The sequence below is a fragment of the Lissotriton vulgaris genome, chromosome 1_1 (assembly GCF_964263255.1).
Source record: "Lissotriton vulgaris chromosome 1_1, aLisVul1.2, whole genome shotgun sequence".
Taxonomy (NCBI): domain Eukaryota; kingdom Metazoa; phylum Chordata; class Amphibia; order Caudata; family Salamandridae; genus Lissotriton; species Lissotriton vulgaris.
Genome location: NC_141685.1, coordinates 1,956,734,238 through 1,956,757,640, shown reverse-complemented (window position 1 = coordinate 1,956,757,640; position 23,403 = coordinate 1,956,734,238).

Below are 23,403 nucleotides of genomic sequence, written 5' to 3'. Positions count from 1 at the left end.
AAGAACAAGTAATTGTTTCACTGACTGTCGTTTGCATTTCCCATGTAAATTCCAGATTACCACGCCATGGGTAAAATGGTTCCAAATAAGCCTCATTATGTCACATGAAACTGCACAATTAGATAAGGCTTGATTTATACATTAGTGTGTTATTTCCAATATGTCACACTATGTCGAATGTGTTTGCCGGGTTTTAATAATATGAATATTGTTCCGGACCTGACTGGCCTACATTTAGGGGCCGATTCCAAAAATCCCCTATGATTCGCCGTTCGGAGCGTTTTCCCCATATGAATTGTACACCTACAATGTCCCCATACGTATGATCAAGTATGATCTTAACCCAAAGCATATCTACGTACGATTCGTACCAAACGCCATGCGAACAAAATATACATACGATTCATATCCGGGTCACGCAGTTTGCGCCGTCGGTACGTAAACAGGCAGCAGTATCTGGCCCAGCAAGTACCATCCGTATCGACGACACTCCGTACGACCCTATTGCTACGGGAACTGAAAACCTCCGTAAAAGCAGATCCGGCCCGACCCGCACCCCTGTACGCGACAGACACGCCATGAACCCCATCTGCCATGTCATCCCAGTCCTGTACGCAAGGGACCCGGTGCACAGAAACCGACGACGCGTATATGGTGAGAACAACGTACCGCAACAACGGAAGTGTACATGTACGGTACGTCACATGCTCGCGTATGGCACCATTGCAATAGTGCTACAAGCCGCACACATGCCATTAATGTTGGGGTATAGTGCGTCACACGCTCGCGTATATCACCATTGCAATAGTGCTACGAGCCGCACACACGCCATTATTGTTGGGGTGCGGTGCGTCACACGCTCGCGTATATCACCATTGCAATAGTGCTACTAGCCGCAAACACGCCATTAATGTTGGGGTATGGGGCGTCACACGTTTGCGTATATCACCATTGCTATAGTGATACAAGCCGCACACACGCCATTAATGTTGGGGTACAGTGCGTGACATCTGAGGGGTGGGTGGATGTGACTTCCAGCAGTGCCCAGACAGAAGAGGGGTGGGTGCACAGGACTCCTAGCAGTGCCCAACAGTATGGGGGTGGGTGGATATGAATCCCAGCAGTGCCCAGACATATGAGGGATGGGTGCACAGGACTCCCAGCAGTGCCCAGACATATGAGAGGTGGGTGCACAGGACTCCCAGCATTGCCCAGACATATGAGGGGTGGGTGCACAGGACTCCCAGCAGTGCCCAAACATATGAGGGGTGGGTGCAGAGGACTCCCAGCAGTGCCCAGACATATGAGGGGTGGGTGCACAGGACTCCCAGCAGTGCCCAACAGTATGGGGGTGGTTGCAGAGGACTCCCAGCAGTGCCCAGCAGTGCCCAACAGTATGGGGGTGGGTGCAGAGGACTCCCAGTAGTGCCCAACAATATGGGGGTGGGTGGATATGACTCCCATCAGTGCCCAGACATATGATGGGCGGGTGCACAGGACTCCCAACAGTGCCCAACAGTATGGGGGTGGGTGGATATGACTCCCAGCAGTGCCCAGACATATGAGGGGTGGGTGCACAGGACTCCCAGCAGTGCCCAGACATATGAGGGGTGGGTGCACAGGACTCCCAGCAGTGCCCAACAGTATGGGGGTGGGTGGATATGATTCCCAGCAGTTCCCAGATAGAAGAGGGGTGGGTGCATAGGACTCCCAGCAGTGCCCAGACATATGAGGGGTGGGTGCAGAGGACTCCCAGCAGTGCTCAACAGTATGGGGGTGGGTGGATATGACTCACAGCAGTCCCCAGACATATGAGGGGTGGGTGCAGAGGACTCCCAGCAGTGCCCAACAGTATGGGGGTAGGTGGATATGACTCCCAGTAATGCCCAGACATACAAGGGGTGGTTGCACAGGACTCCCAGCAATGCCCAGACGTATGAGGGTGGGTGCACAGTACTCCTAGCAGTGCTCAACAATATGGGGGTGGGTGGATATGACTGCCAGCAGTGCCCAGACAGAAGAGGGGTGGGTGCACAGGACTCCCAGCAGTGCTCAGTAATGGGGGGGCATTATCATCAGCTTCCCACAACTACATGGAGGTATGTTTACATCCCTAACCTGTGAGAGTCCTGATAGTGCCGTAGAAACACATCATTCACAGCAGTGTCCCACTACATGGAGGAATGATTTCTGTCACACACTGCATAACACACCACAAGTGGGTGTGATATCAGATCCCACATGCATACCCACCCATGGAGGTTGCAGGATACCTACACACCCTACCATCATGACACAATAGTGTATAGTCATGTAACAGTCCATCAAACAAATAGAGCAAAAGGGAACACACACACTGTCATGTACATCCCTGACCTGATATGATTGTCCAGGTGGTGGTCAGACCACCAAGATGTAGTCTCTCATGGAAGGAATAGGGTTGAAACCCCTTAGATAAAAAACACAAAATTGTGAGCCATGTGCACAAATACCCTGCATAACAAATACAAACATAAGTGTAAGGCTGTGAATATACATCTGCATAGTGGGAAAATAGGGTGAATGTGTACAAGAACGCATTTCTACATACTAAAAACACAAGTACAGTGAGTAGCATGGATGGCACAGACTAATGAGCAGTAGTCATTTGTGAGCAGGCATGTCAATTGCTGAAGGGAACGTTCAACAAAATAGGAAATCTGCACACATGTCAGCACAATTGTGCAACTCTCTGTAGTGAAGATCTCATATGCTACTGAGGAAGGGACACTCTTTGTGACAATGTCTGTATGCAAACTGAACACACGCAAACAAAGAGTAATTGCTGCAACATTCTGATGACACATAGATACCATGGTCCAAGTCATCACCATCATAAAATAGACATCTTTCACAATCCCAAAACATTACCATTACACTAACTCCTAGGCACACAGCACCAAAAGCAAGTAACTGAAATGCAATAGTTCAGAAAGAAAAATAAAATGCTTTATTCAGCTCCAAAGGAAACTGCTTTGAAAAATGAGTCCCGGCTCATACAAGGCCAATGGCCAGGCCACAAAAATCTGTTTGGGGGACGTTTTTGAGGTCCTCGACCCCAAACTTGCCTGCACATGATGGAGTTAAAGGGTTGAAGACCCGTGGGGGGCATCATCTGGGTCAGGGCCCGGCACCACAGGGACAGTAGAGGGAAGGGTAAGTGTTGTGGGTGAAGGGGGGGAGGAATCCTCCTCAGTGGCTTGTGCAGCGCCAAAGCTGGAAACATATTCAGCGCTGCACACTGCTGCCAGTTCAGCCAGACCACCACCTGCACCCGGGGACACAATGGGAGTGGAGGTAGAGGACTCTGAGTCTTGTGTCTGTGTCTGCGTGCCTGCCGTCTGGCCCCAGTCCCTGTGGGTGTGCCTGCATCCCCTTGAGATTGCCTGCCAGGAGATCTGCGCTTACACTTCTGTGGTGGAGTGTTGGTTGTGTCTGATGGTGTGCGTGATCTTGTGTGTCTGGGTGTGCTCTGGAAAGGTATGGGAGAGGGGGTGTGGATGGGTCCGAAGGAGGGGAGGGATGGACGGCTGCAGGAGGGCAACTGCTGCCGTCAGTGAGGAGTCCATGGACGATAGAATCCGACGTTGGGCAGACATCGTAGCTGACATGCCCTCCATGAATGACAACAACTGTGTCAGTATTGTATTGTGGCCATGGAGGACAATCAGCATTGATGTCTGACCAACATGAATCTGCCGGAGTAGGTTCACAGACTCGGCACTGAGGGCAGCAGGGGAGACAGGGGCAGGGGCTGCGGTGTCAGGACGAATGAGACATGGGGGGCAGCACGGACAGAAGGGACACTAGCAACTGGGAGGGTGGAGATGGGTGTGGTGGAGGCGGGGACAGACACAGTGATGGAAGATAGTGTCGCCACGTATTCCCCCTCCTCCTGGGAGTCAAAAGCCGAGCAGTCCGCATTGTAAGAGGTGTCGCCTTCCAAAGGTCTGGCCACCTGACTCCCCTACCCTCCGTGCCACTGGCTCCCTCCAACTCCTCAGCGCTGGTAGCTCGCTGCTGGGTCCCTCTTCCTGGTCCATGCTCATGTCTCCTCCTGTGTTGGTTGATGATGCTGTGGGCAAGGAGAAGAAACAAAAACGCATCAGTCACCTGTACACATTTGACACATGAGCACAAAATCAGTCGGTCACTGCAAATCATGGCATGCATCATGAGTAACAGCCAGATAGCGCTGCACATATTTGAGACTAGTACTGCCCATTTGGTATAGACACAATGCTACTTGGACGTAAGGATACAAAGAACAGACCAGGCCACAACTTGAATGAGAGTCACACTGAGGAGCTTATGTTTGTATACAGTAGAGCCAATCTATACAATGAATTGCCACCTCAAGTTCACAAAGAAATAAACAGTTGTGTTGTGCCTCAGAGCAAACAAACACACCTCACTCCCCAAGTATATACCACACTCAGAGCCCTGTAAGTCAATTTTGTTGAAAACTAATGTCACCATTTGTTGTCATATTGGGACTCGCCATACTTCACACCTTCAATATGTATTGAATGTGTAAAGTAGCCATCTTGTGAAGATAACACATATGTGCCTGCATGAAACATCTCTCACAAGGAAATGCACACCAAAAACATGGACACATTCATTGAAACAGCTGGCACACTTTAAGATGGAACACTGTTAGAGACAAATGGCGTGGACCATTTACCATATACATGGTCCAACTGAGGTTTTGATGGCTTGAGACACATTAGTTTGTACAATTGACAACAAAGGAGTCTCAAGCACTCAAGACTACTGTGGGGACATGTCTATGGACATCAAGGCACTACATTAATCACTAACACTGGCCTCATCCAAAAGCTCCCCTTTTCTTCCAAAAAATGGCAAACGTTGTTTTGTGTGCACTACCTTGTGAGAAAACTATAATGCAGGCACATAAGTGGAACCTACACATGTTGTCATATGAACACATTAAAAACATAAACAACACTTAACAAGTATACATTCATCAATGTGAGTCAACTTCAAATGTGTCAGTCCTCACAGGAGCATCTATTACCTGACCATACAGTTGCTAGCACATAAGACCCACTGGCTGTCATTTGGAGTCGCCTACATGTCCTAAATCTGGACAATGCTAAAGCTAATGGGCCTGCAATAGTGACTTCCACAATATTTGCAGCATTGTGGACACCCCATGATCTCCATGCAAAATTTCAACACAGAAGTGTGCACAATAACACAAAAGAGCGTTGCAATAGAACTGCATACATGTGGCAAAAATGAATTAGGCACAATCATGTCTGGGAAGAAAAGACATAGGCTGTCAAGCCCCAAATCAAACCACTGGCCACCATCACAGGGGAAGTGCATGGTGATACATGGTGCAGCCAATTCTCACACACAGGTACCAACTGCCAAGGCCAAATCAGGCAGGCCCATTGGACCTCTCCTGCACAACACCCCCATCCCTCAGTGAATGTGATAGATACAGCTCAAGAAGTGAGAACTCTGAATGGGATAACAAAAACTGTGCAGCAACATTGTAAAAGGTAACCCAAGCTCACCTTGTGGGGCTGCCAATACATATTAGTCACAAACAACCAACAACAGACTGTTGTGAATAGGCACACAGGCACTGTCCAGTGTGAGTATGCACAAGCCAAATTTTGTATCCATGTCCAGTGGGAACGTGTAGCAGAGACAGGATAAATACAAACTATGCCAGGGACCAATGCCACTGAGGCAGACCCATGCTGAAACCACGTAGAATGGGCACAGTGTTGAATGACACACATGATTAGGATGCCAGGCTGTGTCAGGCGACTGTGGTGGGCACACTGATCCGTGGGTCTGGAATGAGCTGACTGTAACATTAATAACCGTAATGGCACTATGCACATCTTCAAAAGAATGTACATCATATCTGAAAACACAACATGGGCCATGCATGCTGTGTGCAGTCGAAAACTCACACTTCTATGTTGAGACTCATCATCAATGCAAACAAATGTGAAGCCCTAACACAGTGCACAGGTCATGGCACATGAAAGGTCACAACACATGTCACAGACCATCCTCCCACATGATGCGCTAATCAATGTGCAGTAGAAATAACTTGCAGCCTAGATGAGCATGTGCATATTTGAATGCACACAGACCAGGGGACTCATGTGAAGGAGGGGAAGGCATGAAGAAGAGCACCGGCTGATTATGGGGAATTGTAAATACACTGCACATATAACTGACCAGACACCCCAACTGTGGGAGTGTCTCCAGGCTTCTGAGCACCTCAAGACGCAGGTGACACATAACACAACTAACAGGCATGTACCTACCCCCTTGTTGCTGCTGTCTCTCCTGCAACTGCCTATCGAGCTCGGGATAAACCACAGCCAGGACCCGCAGCATGTGGGGGGTGAGGTGACAGCTGCCTCCATGCCGGCGTGGAGCTTCCAGCTTCAGCTGGACCCGGGCGATACGCCGGGTCCAGCACCGGATGTCCTGCCACCTCTTCTGAATGTTATGCAGCTTCCGACGATGGTTCCCCGCAGTCCTGACAGCCCTGACGATCCCCAGCCATATCTCTCCCTTCTCGTAGGCACATACCTGTCAGGAAGACAAAGTGAAACAACATCACTACACCTGCTCCATCTCCCAGAGACACACACTTTCACACCATTGATAAAGTGAACAGGGCAAAGGATGCTGACAGGACTTGCATCATTGTCCATGTGAATTAGGCCTGTGGTCAAACCCCAAAGCACTACATGGCGTTGAAAGGCAACAGATGGCTTAACAGATGCAACACACACACTCATAATGGCACACACTGGATAACACACGCAACTGCAGGGTGTAGGACAGCACGTGGCAAGCAGTCACAAGTTTGACTCCACTTAACAACCCTCTGCAGACCAGACAGACACAACCTGGCACAGATCACTCACCCATCACTGACAACAGTGGAAACAACCCTCACTTTGCACATGTGCCACTTCACAAAGAGGTGTAACAGGTTGTGCTAACTTTGCATGAGTATGGCACACATCACTGCTTACTAGTCACATCAGATGGCTAATGCTGCTGCAAACGCCATGCATCTGTGGTGCGACACACACAAACACACTCACCCAGATGACAAGGAACATTCACACACTGCAAAGTCCATGAGATGAAACATATCATTTGTGCAATATCACCACAGGTCCCCACAAGTCATGCACATCTGTGAGTACAGTCAGCTGTCACTCTGGGGGGAACACTGTTGGAATAAAGCCACCAAGGTCTTGCATGCCTGAATGTGTCATGCACTATGCAGTGAAAGTCACAGTAAGCACAATGCAAGTGAGGAGTGAACACACATGAACTACATCATGCTCTGCCTGAGAGACACCACCATGTACACCCCCTGGGACACTCTGAAAACCACATTGTGTCATTGTCCTACCAATTTGCAATGCCTGTTGTCACACTCACACAACAGGTGCACAGTCAAAGGTACTGCAGTCAGCACTCACCTGCTCCCCTGGTGTCCAATACAGCTTGCTGTACTGTAGTAGGAGGGCATCCAGCAGGGCCTGGTTTTCCTCCTCAGTGAATACTGTTGCCCTATCTATGGTAAGCAAAATCAGAGTCCAGGGAATGCAGAGACAGCAGCAGTGTGGTCCACTCCAATGTTGTGCAGGCAAGTGCCCTCTCACAGCCACATGCAGCCTTAAATCAGTGCTGCTGAGGGGCTTTCAGTCTCATGAGTACAGTGTGATATGCCAGATTACTTTGCATCATACATTTCATCCAATCACTTTAAACATAAGGCCCTGACACACATTTGCATGGGTCAAAATTGGAGTTTCAGCTCCACAACAACTTTTGCAACATTGAATAGTTGTGCCCAACTGACCTTTGCAGGACACTTGTATCACACACTCAAATCTCAGTATCCATGACAACCAGCCTGCATTCTGGGCCTACTACTCGTCCCATAGGTGTATTTTTTGGGATCCACACACGTGTACGGTGCGTTTCACGTCACGTATGGCACCTTTTTCATTGTGAAACGGGGCGCACACACACACACAATGTCGGGATACGGTTCGCTTGCATATGGCAGAATTACAATAGTGAAATGAGGCGCACACACACACACGTAATGTCGGGGTACGGTTCGCTCATGTATGGCACCATTACAATAATGAAACGAGGCGGACACACGCACGTAATGTCGGGGTATGGTTCCCTCGTGTATGGCAGCATTCCAATAGTCAAACGAGGCGCAAACACGCACGCAATGTTGGGTACGGTTCGCTTGTGTATGGCACCATTACAATAGTGAAACGAGGCGCGCACGCAATTTCGGGGTACGGTTCGCTCGCATATGGCAGCATTACAATAGTGAAACGAGGCGCACACACACACGCAATGTCGGCGTATAGTTTTCTCGCGTATGCCTTACAATAGTGAAACGAGGCGCACACGCACGCAATGTTGGGGTACGGTTCGCTCGCATATGGCAGCATTACAATAGTGAAACGAGGCACACACACACACGCAATGTCGGGGTACGGTTCGCTCGCATATGGCACCATTACAATATTAAAACGAGGCGCACACATGCACGTAATGTCGGGGTATGGTTCGCTCGTGTATTGCAGCATTACAATAGTGAAACGAGGCGCACACATGCACGCAATGTTGGGGTACGGTTTGTTCGCATATGGAAGCATTACAATAGTGAAACGAGGTGCACACACATGCAATGTCGGGGTACGGTTCGCTCGTGTATGGCACCATTACAATAGTGAAACGAGGCGCACACACACACACGCAATGTCGGGGTACGGTTCCCTCGTGTATGGCAGCATTACAATAGTGAAACGAGGCACACACAAGCACACAATGTAGGGGTATGGTTCGCTCATGTATGGCACCATTACAATAGTGAAACGAGGTGCACACACGCATGCAATGTCAGGGTACGGTTCGCTTGCGTATGGCAGCATTATAATAGTGAAACGAGGCACACACACAAACGCAATGTCGGGGTACGGTTCGCTCGCGTATGGCACCATTACAATAGTGAAACAAGGCCCCACACGCACCCAATGTCGGGGTACGGTTCGCTCGCGTATGGCAGCACTACAATAGTGAAACGAGGCGCACATACACACGCAATGTCGGGGTATGATTCGCTCGCATATGGCAGCATTACAATAGTGAAATGAGGTGCACACACGCATGCAATGTTGGGGTATGTTGCATTTCACACGGTGCGTTTCACACGCTGTATTGAATGCAGGGGTACGGTGCTTTTCACACGCTCGCGTACTGCACCATTACAATAGTGATATGAGGCGCACACATAGCAGGGATGTAGGGGTACAGTTGAAACAATGATGTCTATCAAGTTTCTGTCATTGCATACTTACAGGAGCAGGCCCGAGGGGTGTCAGGCAGTGATATAGCACAGGGCATCTGATCTTGTTGCGCAATCGATGTGTGATGACCTGTTGACCCATGTCATGTGTGATGCTGCACTATGTGGTACACATCACCTTCACTCTTGTCCCATATGTATCATCATGCACATGTTGTCTTGCACATCAACACTGGGATGTCACAGTCATCACTACGGGCACCTGGGTCATTATGTCAGTGACCGGGGCACTTACTCACTTCACAAATTGAGGCTCAGAATGACCCTATTTGACAATGTCATGTGTTTGTCAGGTTAAATATTTGAGCTAGCTATTTGTGTTCTGTTAACTGCATCTGCTGTTGGTGCATGTATAATGGGTATGTGTTGTAATTGCAATGGTTTAACATCTACGCACACCATGCCACATGTGCATTTCCACGGTTTTTGTGTGTCTGATGGCATCATACATCATTTATCACAAGGCATACATGTCTGCATCGTGACAACAGCTGTTGTGTTGTGTTGTCAGATGCACAGCTTATTAGCAATTTGTCGGATATGTACAATACATTTACCATGTGACCTGACAATGTACCTTGCAGTCAGCTGTCTGGATGGGATGACAACCTTCTATTGCAGGTTTGCTGATGTGTGTCACTCCAGTGATATCATGAGCTGTTTATTCAGACCAGCCCAGCAGTTCTTTTGTGTGCTTGTAATGTTCATTGCACAAAAGACCGGTGTATCTGGGTTTTTGTTGGAGTGCCAGCAAGCTGGCATATGTGTCCTGGATGTATTACACACGCCAGACCCCATAGTGACTTAATGTGTAGTTGAAGTCTTGCATGTGTTATGTACATTGGTTTTGTATTTGGCTGACAGTTGTTCTCCATTCTTCCCAATAATGTCCTGCAGAGCAACGCTTCTACCAAGGCCTTTTCCAGACTTGGATACCATGAGGGAACGTGATTGCATCCGACGTTAGAGATTCACTCAACAGTTGATTCAAGACTTGACGGACAGACTGGAACCACATCTCCTACCGTGACACAGGTATCCAACTGCACTGACACCAAAGATAAAGGTAATGGCAGCACTACTTTTTTTGTAACAGGGAACATTTCAATTTCCCATTGCTGATGTGGGAGGTATGTCCCAAACCATGTACAGCCATGTACTACATTATGTTTTAGCTGCAATGTTGGTGCACATTGATGAATTCATCAAATTCCCTACTCATGAAGAGTTGACAGATGTCAAGGGTGAATTGTATGCCCTGGGAGGGATGCCACATGTCATTGGGTCCATTGATGGAACACATGTGGCTATGGTACCACCACAGGCTCAGGAGCAGGCCTACAGCAGCAGGAAACATTACCATTCAATAAATGTCCTGGTGGTGTGTCTAGCTAACATGCTAATTTCATATGTTAGTGCACATTTTCCAGGATCGTGCCATGATGCATTTATCATGACGCGTAGCAGGGTACCACAGATGATGTTGCAGCTGCTCAACGATCAGGCATGTCTTGTTGGTGGGTAAACTCTGTTTGTTCTGTATGTCTTGTATATTTTTGTTTTCTGACGGCATCTCATTACACACCTATTTACATGATGTATATTTGTAGGAGACGTAGGATATCCCAACATTCCGTGGCTCATGACACCGCTCCGCAATCCAAGAACAGCTGCAGACCAGCGGTAAAATAATGCACACGGACAGACCAGGCGAGTGATAGAGGGGACGTTTGGACTCCTGAAGAGCCGATTCTGGTGCCTCGATAAGACTGGTGGATCCCTCCCATACGCCTCGGTCAAGGTGTGTCACATCTTCATCGTGTGCTGCATGCTGCACAACATGGCAGTTGAGAAGGCCGTGCCACTCACCCTGGATCCTGAGGAGCTGGAACATCCACCCGTTGAGGACAAAGGGCTTGGCCACGATGAAAGTGATGAGGAGGAGGAGGATGAAATCCGGAGTCAGCTCGTACGCAACTTCTTCTCTTAATGGTGAGTCACTGGGAATTAGTGCGTAAGCTTGTGGCATAGAGTGACATGTGTTGCATACTGTGTGACAAGCCGACTGTATGCGTAGTCACTTCGATGTTTGATGTGATGTGTCACACAAGTGATGAGGTAATGCCACACACATATGCGCAATGAGTGATCTTGGAATGTAGATGTGTAATACGTTGTTAGTGTTTTTTACATGACCATGTCTGTAGGGAAATATTTTGGACCTAACCCATTGTGTGCCTGTCATTCCCAGGTCGCTCTGCCTGTTGTCTGTTCATGTCATCTTCTTCCTCCTTCCGATTAAGCGTTCCATGCACGGACATGTGGAAATGTCATTTCGGGTAAGAAATACAAACAGGCTGTTTTGGGTTGGTATGGTTTGGGAATGTGTGGGAACTGTTTTTGTGCATGTTGTACAACCATACGTACATGTCTCATGACCATGGATCAAATTGCATGTAGCACTACTCCCATGACAGGTCAGTCACCGTTCTTGACTGTCATCTGTTGTGGATTTTTGACTCTGGTGAATGCATCAATATGTGTAAACCTTGACCCTGACACATTTTGGAAAACACCGGTTGACATTGTGTGGGACATCACAACCACAAGCTCTGTGTGGAATTGCTGCCTCACTGTGTGCAGCAGGATGCGTCAGGTTCATCCCCTTAATCTTGTGGGCAAGTACAGTTTGATTTAAAAACAACCATGTTGTGAAGGTGTGGGACAGTGTATGTCCACATGTTCAGTCAACTGTCCTGTGAGTCTGTTAGTATGTATGCATCACCCCTTGTGTCAGTATGTCATGTCAGTGTCGCGTCGCTACATCAGTGCAGGTGGAGAACACTGCTTTGCAAACCTTCTCTGTAAGTTGACTATAACTTTCTATTCCCATGATGCCAGGAATCTTGCGCTGATGACGTCCCAACGTTATGCTGTGGCAAATGTAAACGCTTACGTGACACCAGTTGGGTGACGTTAATCCCAGGATTCTCTTGTGCGTTGCAGCATATCCTGGTTACGGTAGGGGTGGTTTAGTGGATTTGTTCCTCATTACTCCCTGTTTACTTTGCTCCCACCTGCTTTCCATATTCGGCATTGGAAGGCACAGTTTGAATAGGCAATGACTGTCTCTTGCGGGGCTTCCTTGTGTTTAGATATTACCATTCCTTCTTGGATGAGCTTGTTACGGCTCTAGTGGGTGATGTGTGATGTACCTTGCCGACCCTCACAGATTCCCAGGGGTAACTACGGTTTGTTTGCTTTGTGTGAGTAGCACTGCTACACATTCAATTTAATGTAATTTGGAGCCTCACTCATACACTGTGACTTAGTTGATGACCTCATGGATCTAATTGCATTGAAGCAGCCTGGTGTGCATTACACACCCTTCAGTTAGGTGACAAGCTCTGCTACCATTTATGTGTCCGTGTTCAATCCTCAGATCTAGTATCATTTCAGAATATGTGATCCCAAATAGGAAACAGTGGCTGTGGTTAAACTTCACAGGTGTAACTGTTACAGTGTAGGTAATGAGGTATTTGGTGATTCATTGACAAGAAGTGTTGAATCAGTAATCTTGTTCATCTTTGTTTCAGATCTCCCTCCCTGCTGTTCCCCTCCTCTCCTTTTCTCGCCTGATCACCCCTTGGAGTCTGTCATTTATGCTCAGACCAAGGGGCTATTTGGAGATGGACCCCTTTCATCATCGTACTACTCTGAGGATCAAAGGTACCGGCAGTCCATGGCAGTCATGTGGAGATAGTTTCACCAGCATTACAGGTAACATAATTGCATGACTGTTGTTTTCTTCAGAGCAATGCCACTGGCCATGTACATTGGCTAAAGCAGCATGGCCTCAAAACAAATGTGATCCATTTGTGTAGTAAATGTGTTCCCAACAGTACATTGTGCCTCATTACTGCCACCGCAGATCGCTTGCCAGTCTGCATGCGTCATCTAAGGCATATTTTACAATGATTATGCATATGTTGTTATGTATACTGTGGCAACATGCATCCTGTTTGCAATGGCTAATGGTCCATATTGTGCATGACGTACATGGTTGTGTATGTATAGTTTTAGCTTGATAACCACAACGGGCAGGGAACACCTGCTGACGCTGTATGTCCTGTGTCCCACTTGGCCATTTGGTGCCAGATCCTGTGCCCGTCATATTTGGTGATTGTCTACCCATTTTCGTGCAGTGACCCATGAGTAACCAGACACACCTTACTTTCCATACACATGTTACATGATACCTTGCATAAATCCATATTTTTGTGTGCTTGTTTTGCATGGTGTCTCACCCTTTCTGCCGTCATGTGTTCACTCCTTCGTGCTGCTGCCTCCCCAGAGACAACGCAACACCGAGTGCCATGATTCTGCAACACACACGCCTTCAAGATGCTCCTCCATCCATCCATTCTTAAGGCAGGCCGCAGGTTGTCAGTGCCTCTGCTGCACCACCTTCATGCCAAAGACAGGTCCCTCACCGCCTGCAACGTGCACAGTGCAAGACCCTCTGGTCATTCCATGACGCAGGTAACACAACAGAGTCATGCTCCTGCCACCCTCCACACAGTGAACACCAGACAATCAACCACCTGGTATCAGGCAACCCTTAAGCTCAAACATGATAGCTTCGCAGGCTGTGTGTGCAACTCATACTGCCAACACCGCGCTGCCCCACATAACAGTGCATGTCCGTACAACCAGGTCATGTGCCTGGTACTGCACACACGCTACTCCTACCAGTACCCCATAGGACTCTGTTACCTCATCAACACAACAGCAACACACATCGCCTTCATTACAGTAACCTGCTTGTACGCAACATCAGCACAATACTTCTACATTGCCATCACAGACGGATACGAGATCCCCCGCAGGGACCAACACCAACAATCCAGGATTATGATTAGCAATACTTCATGAGGTACACGCTCAGAGTCACAAACAACACCAAGGACACACTCAGCATTGTCAAACATATGCACTTCAGGTTTCACAACAACACCCTGACCAACCTCAGTGTAACTATCATCTACATATCTCCAAGCCTACACACACAATTCTGCTAAGCCATCTACAAATATATTAATATGCAATTATTGGGCACACATTTAACACAACGGGGTGTTCCAGCACTGTAGTACACTGAAATGAAAAGGAAATGAAAGATTACATTTATAGAGCGCGTAGACTACCCGTAGGCCTCGCAGCGCTTTTAACAGACATCCAAGGCAGCCGACTAGGGTGGTTAACAGGCACTACTGAACAAGTGGGTCTTTAAAACCTCCTGAATGCCATCCGGTTGTTGTTCTCTCTGGGGTTCAGCGGAAGAGAATCCCAAATTCTCCCAGCATTGTGTGAGAATGAGGCAGCATAAATGGAGAAATGGAATGGAGAAATGGAGGCAGCATACGGAGGAGCAAGTAATGAAGTAGGCAAAATGACCAGGTTTCAAGGGCTTGGCAAGACTCACATTTTACCAGAGTTATACGCAGCGGAAAGAGGTGGCTTAGTCCAACATTAGCTGGTTCCTATCTGTAAGGATTAACCTCCTGATCTTTGTTTGTCAAACCAAGGACCAATGAGCAAGTGATTGTCATTGGACCGTAGAGATTGTGATTTACTATAGGGACAGAGGCTCCTCCTTAGGTAGACCAGCCCACAGCCTTGTCCTTCCCTGAAGGCGCCTGTCAGTGCATAAAATCTTGTTTTGTAGCCATGGTCAGCCAGTGGACTAGTTGAATATACAGGTAGATATGTTGTCAAACTAAGACTCCACATGTCAGGCGGTCATATGCATTTTTGAGCGTCTGCAGTATACATTGCAAGCCTAATGTGAGACACACAGATGGGCATTTTACGTAGTCAAAATGGGAGGTGATGAGTGTGTGAACCACCGTTTTCAGTGGTACATTGTGCAGATGGCTAATCTGTTCATGATTTAAATCTTGCCTACAGAAGCGGCACCCGCCTCTTGTACCTGTGTGGGAAGGGATAGCTGATTGTCCCATCTGACTCACAGATCCCTGACCAAGTCCTTGTGTGCCGGAGCAATGGCCAGTTACTCTGGCCACCAAAGTTGAGAAGAGAGGGCAGAAGGTTTGTTTAGGAGTATTGGACCTAGGTGTTATCTGGATTACGTTTCAATAAAATGTGGTCCATCCAGGCCGCAATTTTAAGAACATTTTTGAGAGGGTAAAAATTTGCTGCTCAGACAGAATTATAGGTGATTAGAAGCTGAAGATCATCAGCATATGATATTATTTTTTCTGAAGACATGGCAATCGATTCAGCCAGCGGGGTTAAGTAAATATTACAATTCAGCGGGCTCAGAACAGTGCCCTGCGGCACGCCCCACTTCAGTGGTTTTATTGGGGAGAAAAATGGTTAGGTGTGGATCTGCTGTGTGTGGTCAGATAGTTAGGGCAATATCCAGTTCAGCACTGAGGCGCCCACACCTATGGTTTTCATGTGGTTCAGAAGTATGGGATGGTAGACGGTGTAAAAAGATGTAGACATGTCTAACAGCACCAACGCGCCTTGGAACCTACGTCGACCTCCCAGCGTATTGAGTCTGCCATTTCTATGCGGGCCAACTGCGTACTATAGCCAGGATGGAAGCTGGATTACAAGTCGTGAAGGAGGCTATTATCTTCAACAAGGGGCATCAGTCGCTTGCAGGAACATTTCACTGGATTCTTGGCCGGAACAGATAAATGGAGTTCGGTGTATGATTGGAAGGAGATTAATGATCTGCGTTGCCTTTACTTGATATAGGCAGGTGGAACTTGTGTCTCCACACATCCGGATTGGAGACCAATGTGAGCTAAAGGTCCCAAATGGTGTTTAAATGGTGTATGTGAATCGTAGCAAGGATGTTGTATTGCTTGGCAAGCAAGGGGTCAGTAGGGGAAGTGGATTAACACATATGCTAAACTAGCAGAGAGCCTTCCCCATTAATTGTGTCAACAATTTAATCTGAGACCACTGAGCTGGGACACTACTTTATTGATTGCTCCTCAGACATTGGAGTACTACATCAGCACGCAGACCCGCACCAACATAGAATACATGGGTCAGGGGTAGAGCAAACCCTGGCTGGAGGACAAACACCACCATCCTGCATTGGTACATAAACGTTAGCATCCAGTTCCCCAAGTCAACACCATCACTACCTCATGCTGCTCGTCCCACCACATGCTGTAAATTATCATCAGATGGATACACTCCTAGTCATGACAGACAGCCACCAAGGTCCACAACACCAGCCATATCAACTACGGCAACAAACTCTACACAGGAAGAAGAGCCAGACTCCAGGAGTACTTTTGCACATCCAGGGTGCATGCGCACACCTCATCCTTAAAATCCCCTGCCACAGCCTCATGACCGTCCACATGAGATAACTACAATAGTCCCACTGTTAAATGCAGGATCACCTTCATACTCCTCAGTCACACTCAGTAGGCACTCCACAACCACAGCATGAAAAACAAATATGTACGTCTCCCATCCAAAACCCCGTTGCACAAAGTCCGTCCAGCCACCCTTGCCCTGGACAACATTCATCACATCCACAGTACAAGTGCATGCGGGTGATACTTCTCCCACCTCAACAAACAGACCTGGTACTCCCTCCCTGGACACCTACACATCTACACATTACCCATGAACTCTACACCTTCATGAGAGTCTTCCGTAACTGTCTGTCAGAGCAGTATGGCAAGTCACCCCCCCAAGCACTGCACCGTGTTCACAATATGTATCCGGGTTCTTTTTAAACGATTTAAAATGCCAAGAGTTTCCCCACAGCATAATTCATTCCTTATTATCCCGTGGCTGTGGTGATGTTTTTACATAGGTTGCATACTACAGCGGGATGTTTGTTTAATTGTTCAGTGCCGTGCATGCTTAGACTGTATTTATGTAACCGCATTGATTAACACAGCAGTGTGTCCACAAACGTCTTCGGTACACTTGCCACGCCTGATCTAATCGATAGGAACATGGCCTCGCAACAGTCCTTTAATGATCTCCACCGTTTTGTTTAAAGATCACTTCTCACGCTGTGACGGTGACGTTTAACTATAGTCACAAGAGGCTTAACATCAGATGTGCAGCCTTGTTTCAAGCCATCATGATTTGACAGTGCACCCCGTTACTAATCTTTCAGGTGATCGCTGCTGCGGCACTTATTCAACCGATCTTCCCACCAGACGGTGCTGAAGATTATACCCAAAGAAAACAGTAGGCTTTAACCAGTGTTTTAAATGCGATATGCAGGCATGATGTTCACCAGCAGAGGCCTGAGTTTCGCCTTATCTTTTATAGAAATTCATTTGCCAAACATGTTCATGGAGTATGCCGGCTGACACTCTCCATCACCTAGTTGAGGGATCTGTTGGAAGAAATATACACCTCAAACAAAGTGAGCACTCTACGGACTGAAGCCCTATATTTGTTTGTATCATTGACACACATTAGGCCTTGACCACCCGCTTTTAATTTACATTTGCAGACTGTCCCCTTCACTTTTGTAGTCCTGATGAAGACCTGCCTCGGATGCACGCAAATCTGTACATTTATTTAGGGTCGAAACGTCGACGTTATGTTTCCGTCTACTCTGAGCCTCAACAAAACAAAGAGATAAATAACCTTGTTTTGGACTACTGTATTCTAAAGTGGACTTCTTTGTTGTAATGTTGTATCTAGATTCTTGCTTATGTTTGTACTTTCTCCAAATATTCACAATACTTAGTCACTAGTCACGACTTATTCACTCAATGTATACACAGTTGATGTGTGTTGTTTGTTTTGAACAGCTATTCAAAGAACTGTAAATTCAATTACCATAAAGTTTGTGCTAAAAGATCAACCTTTATACCTATTGTAGTCAGTGTTTGTTTTTCCATATATTCCTCCTTGGATATATCGCTTTAATTGTGTATTCAATACATTTCTCAATTTATTTGTGTTCCCCGACAGAACCATTTCTGTTGCTCTTGACTACAGCTGCCATGGTGGCTCCCCCATGCTCTACCAGATGGGCTAGAGATTCTCCATCTAAGCCCTGGTTCAATTGAAAAAGCAAGCTTACCAGAAGATATATTATGCCGCGATTAAGGGCAATTCTATTCAGCCCGAATGGAATCAGCTAATAATAACTCTAGGGAAATCTAAGCGATTGTCATGAATGTTATGTCTCCTGTGGCCCAAGCATGTGTGATGCCATCTTCACCCTCTTGGTGCAACACTCCCTCTGTTTTTTTTAGAGATAAGATTTTGGCCATTCAGTCAATCTTTATTCCTTGTAGTATCCACAAGGAGGCTTTTTTGGAGTGTCCCTCGGCTGATACATGACACCCTCTGTCAGAATTTAGGCCAGTGGATCCTCTGGAATGTCTAGAAAATCCTTAAAGGTCTAAAATCAGGATCTCCTTCAGACCCCTGCCCTGTGAGAACATTGGCAGTGGCAGCTGAGGTTGCCAACGTGGAAGTGAACGCCATCATCAATCTCTCGGTTCAGAAAACAGTGGTTCCTTTGTCTTGGAAGGAGGCCAAGATCATGCCTCTTTAGAAAAAGCAGTCACTTGACCCCCTCTGCCCAGGGAACAACCGGCCCATCTCCCTCCTCCCTGCATTGGCAAAGGTATGCGAGAAGGCGATTAATAAACAGCTTACAGATTTTGTAGAAAAAGAGGGACTTCTTCACCCAGGGCAAACCGGGTTTCAGACGTCACAGTGCTGGTTGAGGTGGCAGAGGCTATACAGGATTGTCTGGATGCAGGCGGGAGGGCGGCACCTATTTTGCTCGACATCTTAGCCGCGTTTGACACGGTCACGCATTCATTGCTGCTGTCACGGCTGGCAGGGATTGGTCTGTCGGGTACTGTGTGGGGCTGTTTCCGCTCCGTCTTGGAGGGACGGTTGTAGCGGATCTGGATTCCACCTTGCTCCTCCTCTCCTCAGCTAGTCACAACGGGTGCCCCGCAGGGTCCTTTCTTAGCCCCCTCTTATTTAATATCTATATGACTCCTCTGATATATGTAGCAGAGTAGCTGGGGGCTAAGGTGCTGGCCTACGCGGACAACACCCAACTGCTTTCAAAGGGGGAGGATTCCGTTTTCCGGGCCCAACACTGCCTGTCATAAATTTTGAAATGGATGGCGAAGTAACAACTCAAGTGCAATGAAGGGAAATCAGAGATTTTGCTCTTTGGCTCATTCCTTACGAATTTCAGAAAACAGCTCTGGCCTCCTGAGTACCCACGATCGACCTACATTGAGCAGCCACTAATAAATCTTGGGGTCTGGTTCGATGAAGACCTCTCTTTTGCAGTTCACATCAAGAAGCTGGCAAGTGGCTGCTTCGCCTTGCTGAAATCTTTTAGAAGTTTCTTTCCCCTCCTACCACCTGCGGCAAGGCAAACAAATACATGGGAGTTGATCTTGTCCTGGCTGTATTACGCTAATGCCCTCTTTGCTGGCATCCCGGGTTACCTGCTGAAGAAGCTACAGGTGGTCCAGAACACCGCTGCCAGACTGTTATCAGGGCTGTCATCCAGGGACAGTGTTCACCATCTGTTGATCTTTTACCACTGGCTGCCTTCGGCAGCTACAGTGAAATTGAAATTATTGATCATGGCCCACCGCGCGCTCCATGTGTGTGGTCCTCTTTATCTGCAGAAGCATGTCTCCTTTTATGCTCCTACTCGCTCTCTGCGTTCTTCGTCCCTATGCCTGGCCCAGGTTCCTCGTTTCAAGCGTCAGAGGATAGGGGGTAGTTCTTTTTCAGTTAAAGCAGCAGTTGCATGGAATGCTCTTCCTCTGGCCCTGCTTACCTTCCAGGATTCAGGCAAGTTTAGGAAGAAATTGAAGACCCATCTATTAATTTGAAGCTTACTGCCACTCCCTGTTGGTTTTGTGCCAGGACACTCACAAGTAGCCGTGCGCGTAAGAAATTTATATAACATAACATAACATAGGAATAATGTTCGTGTTAGCTTTCTACTACAGGATGTTCCTTGGTTGGGACATTCTGGAGCAGGAGGTCCTTACAGCCTGCAGCTGTGATAGCATTACCAGGTAATATGTTCTGGAACGCGCCAGAGAGCGCCTCATAAGACTATGTAGGTGCTGACGAGTGGGTTGATGATCTGTTCAGCAAAGCTGGGTTCAACTCAGGGCCTGGTTGGTCAAAATCTGCAGCTCCTTGCTGGAGAGTGTGATTGGTGCTGGATCATTGCCAAATGGGGAGATCAGTGGAGGTAATGGGGGCTGCCAAAATGAAGCAGTAGTCCCTCCTCCCTCATAGGTCTGACCATCTATTTGCGGCAGTCACAATACGTCATGCTCCTACGAAGAATCTTTTGAATCTACCCCACCACCATTCTTAATCTTTCGGCTCCTCACTTTGCAAAGCTTCCAAATATTTCTTTGAAGTCGCAACCTTAGTATATATTTCATTTTTTATATATTTGTGATGAACATGAGTCTTGAAGGAATGACAAAGCTGGTGAACCACATTACAAGAGCATGAGCTGAATAAATTTATTAAACATCTTTATCTACTTTTTTTATGTTATCAATGTTGCGGACGTTGATAATTGATGATGGATGTTTCTTCTTTTAAAAAAAAAAAATATTTTTATTATTCATCAAATTAAGCACACTTTATCCTGTACACATTACACTTTAACAACTGCAACGTTTCCTTAATTCCTATTTCACAAATCCACTCCTAGGTACATGTCCAATACATCATTCAACAGGTTGTCATTCCTTTACTTATAAAGAAATAATCAGGGTTGTTTGACATTTCAAACAATCAATAAAGGCAAAGTAGAAAGACAAACAAAAAAAAGAAGAAAAAAACCAAAAAAAAGAAAAAAGGAACAAGAGCAAAAAAAAGAAAAGCGAACAAAGAAAATAGCAGAAGGGGGATATTTTCCTATTCATCATTACTTTGCATCTCCTTCCATTTACTTAAGGGCTCCCAAATCCTTCTACCCAAACATCTTCCTCTCCTCTCCTTCCGAGCATAGATGTTTTTTTCAATATTATATGAATATAACAGATTTGCCAACCAGGTTTGAAATATTGGGGGATTTTTATCAGGCCAAGCCCTGGCTATTGTCGGCCTGTACACAGTCATCGCAACAAATAGAAATTCCACATGCTGTTCTTGCTCACCCTTAGCCACTCCTAACATAATCCAAGATGGTGTAAGAATAATTTGTATACCCAAGGATCTCGATAGAAACCCCTCTATCCCTTTAATCAATGAATGTAAGTCAGGGCAAGTTGCAAAGATATGTATGCTATCCGCTTCCAGTGCATTACATCGGGGACAGGTGATTCCTGTACTACCACCCCATTTTGCTATCCTCGCCGGAGTATAATAAAGAAAGTATAGTGTCTTATAATGCTGAGACTGCAGAGGGGCTGTACTCAGAATTGTACGTCCTAGGTTCAGGGACTCAAGGAACAAGGTACTTTCATCTCCCAGTTTGTCCGCCCATTTCATGCTAAATTTCCCCAGATCGTCCACCTTTCCCTTTTTCAATATTGCATAAAAGGACCTGATTGTGCGATCCCCCATCAGCTTAATTTTCTCCATTATTCCATTTTTATCAAAGCCTGCGGGACCTCCCACCTTGTTTTTAAGGAAGCTCCTGATCTGTAGATACTTAAAAAACCCTCTATTGTCCAGCCCATATGCATCTCGTAGGTCTGAGAATTGTACAAATCCATCATGAGAAAACAGGTCCTCTATTTGCGTAATCCCCCTTGCTGCCCACTCTGCCATTGTCTGATCAGTGAATATTTCAGTGGGGAATGATCTATTATTAAGCAGAGACACATATCTATTGTACCTCCCCATATTGGCTTTCTTTAGAAATGCATTCCACACAATTACTGCGGCCAAGACTGTCTTGAACCGAGTTCTCTTAAAATAACCAAAATCAGTACAATTTAAAAAACAATTATCAGCATTTGCCCCAAGCAAAACAGCATAGACCCTAGTAGACATATTATTCACTCTATCATCATCATTATTCCCTCCAATTAATCCCTGTATATATTGCAAAACAGTTGCCATATAATATAAACGGAAATCTGGTGCACCCCATCCCCCCTTATCCCTAGGAAGTGTCATAAACCTATAGGCCCTCCGGGTCTTACCGTGCGCCCAGATAAACCTATTACATATGGCCTCTAGGCCGTTAAACCAGCTGGCTTCAAACAGGAGAGATATAGCCCTAAAGAAATACAGAAATTTAGGTAGAACCATCATCTTGATGATATTGGTACACCCTACCAGCGAGAGATGTAAATTATTCATCCTCTCTAGGTCCGCTTTTACTTGGGCTATTACAGGTGACATATTATTTTTTACTATCTTTTCTACATCTGATGTAATTTGCACCCCTAGATAGGTTGCCGCTCCCACAACTCTGTCATCATTACATACTACAAAGCTATTTTTAACTATCTGGGTTTTAGTATTATTCAGGCTGTACCCTGAGAATTGCCCAAATCGATTAGCCTCTCCTTCAATTGCCCTAATAGCGTCCGTAGGATTTGAAGTCAAGATGGCCACATCGTCCGCATATGCCAACGTTTTGAACCGGCATCCATTCAGTACTAGCGGTGGAATCTGATTGTTACTTTCCAACCTGCGTAGATATGGATCGAGGTACAGCGCAAAAAGCAGGGGAGAAGAGGGACACCCCTGTCTTGTTCCTCTATTGATGTTAACTGTGGTTGATTGACCTCTATTGACCCTTATCTTGGCCACCGGGTTTATATACAGTGTCTGCAGGGCCTTAATAAAGCCCGCCCCTATGCCGCTCCACTTCAAAACTGCCCATAAGTACCTCCAGGAGACCCTATCAAATGCTTTTTTGGCATCTAGATACAAAGCTGCCATAG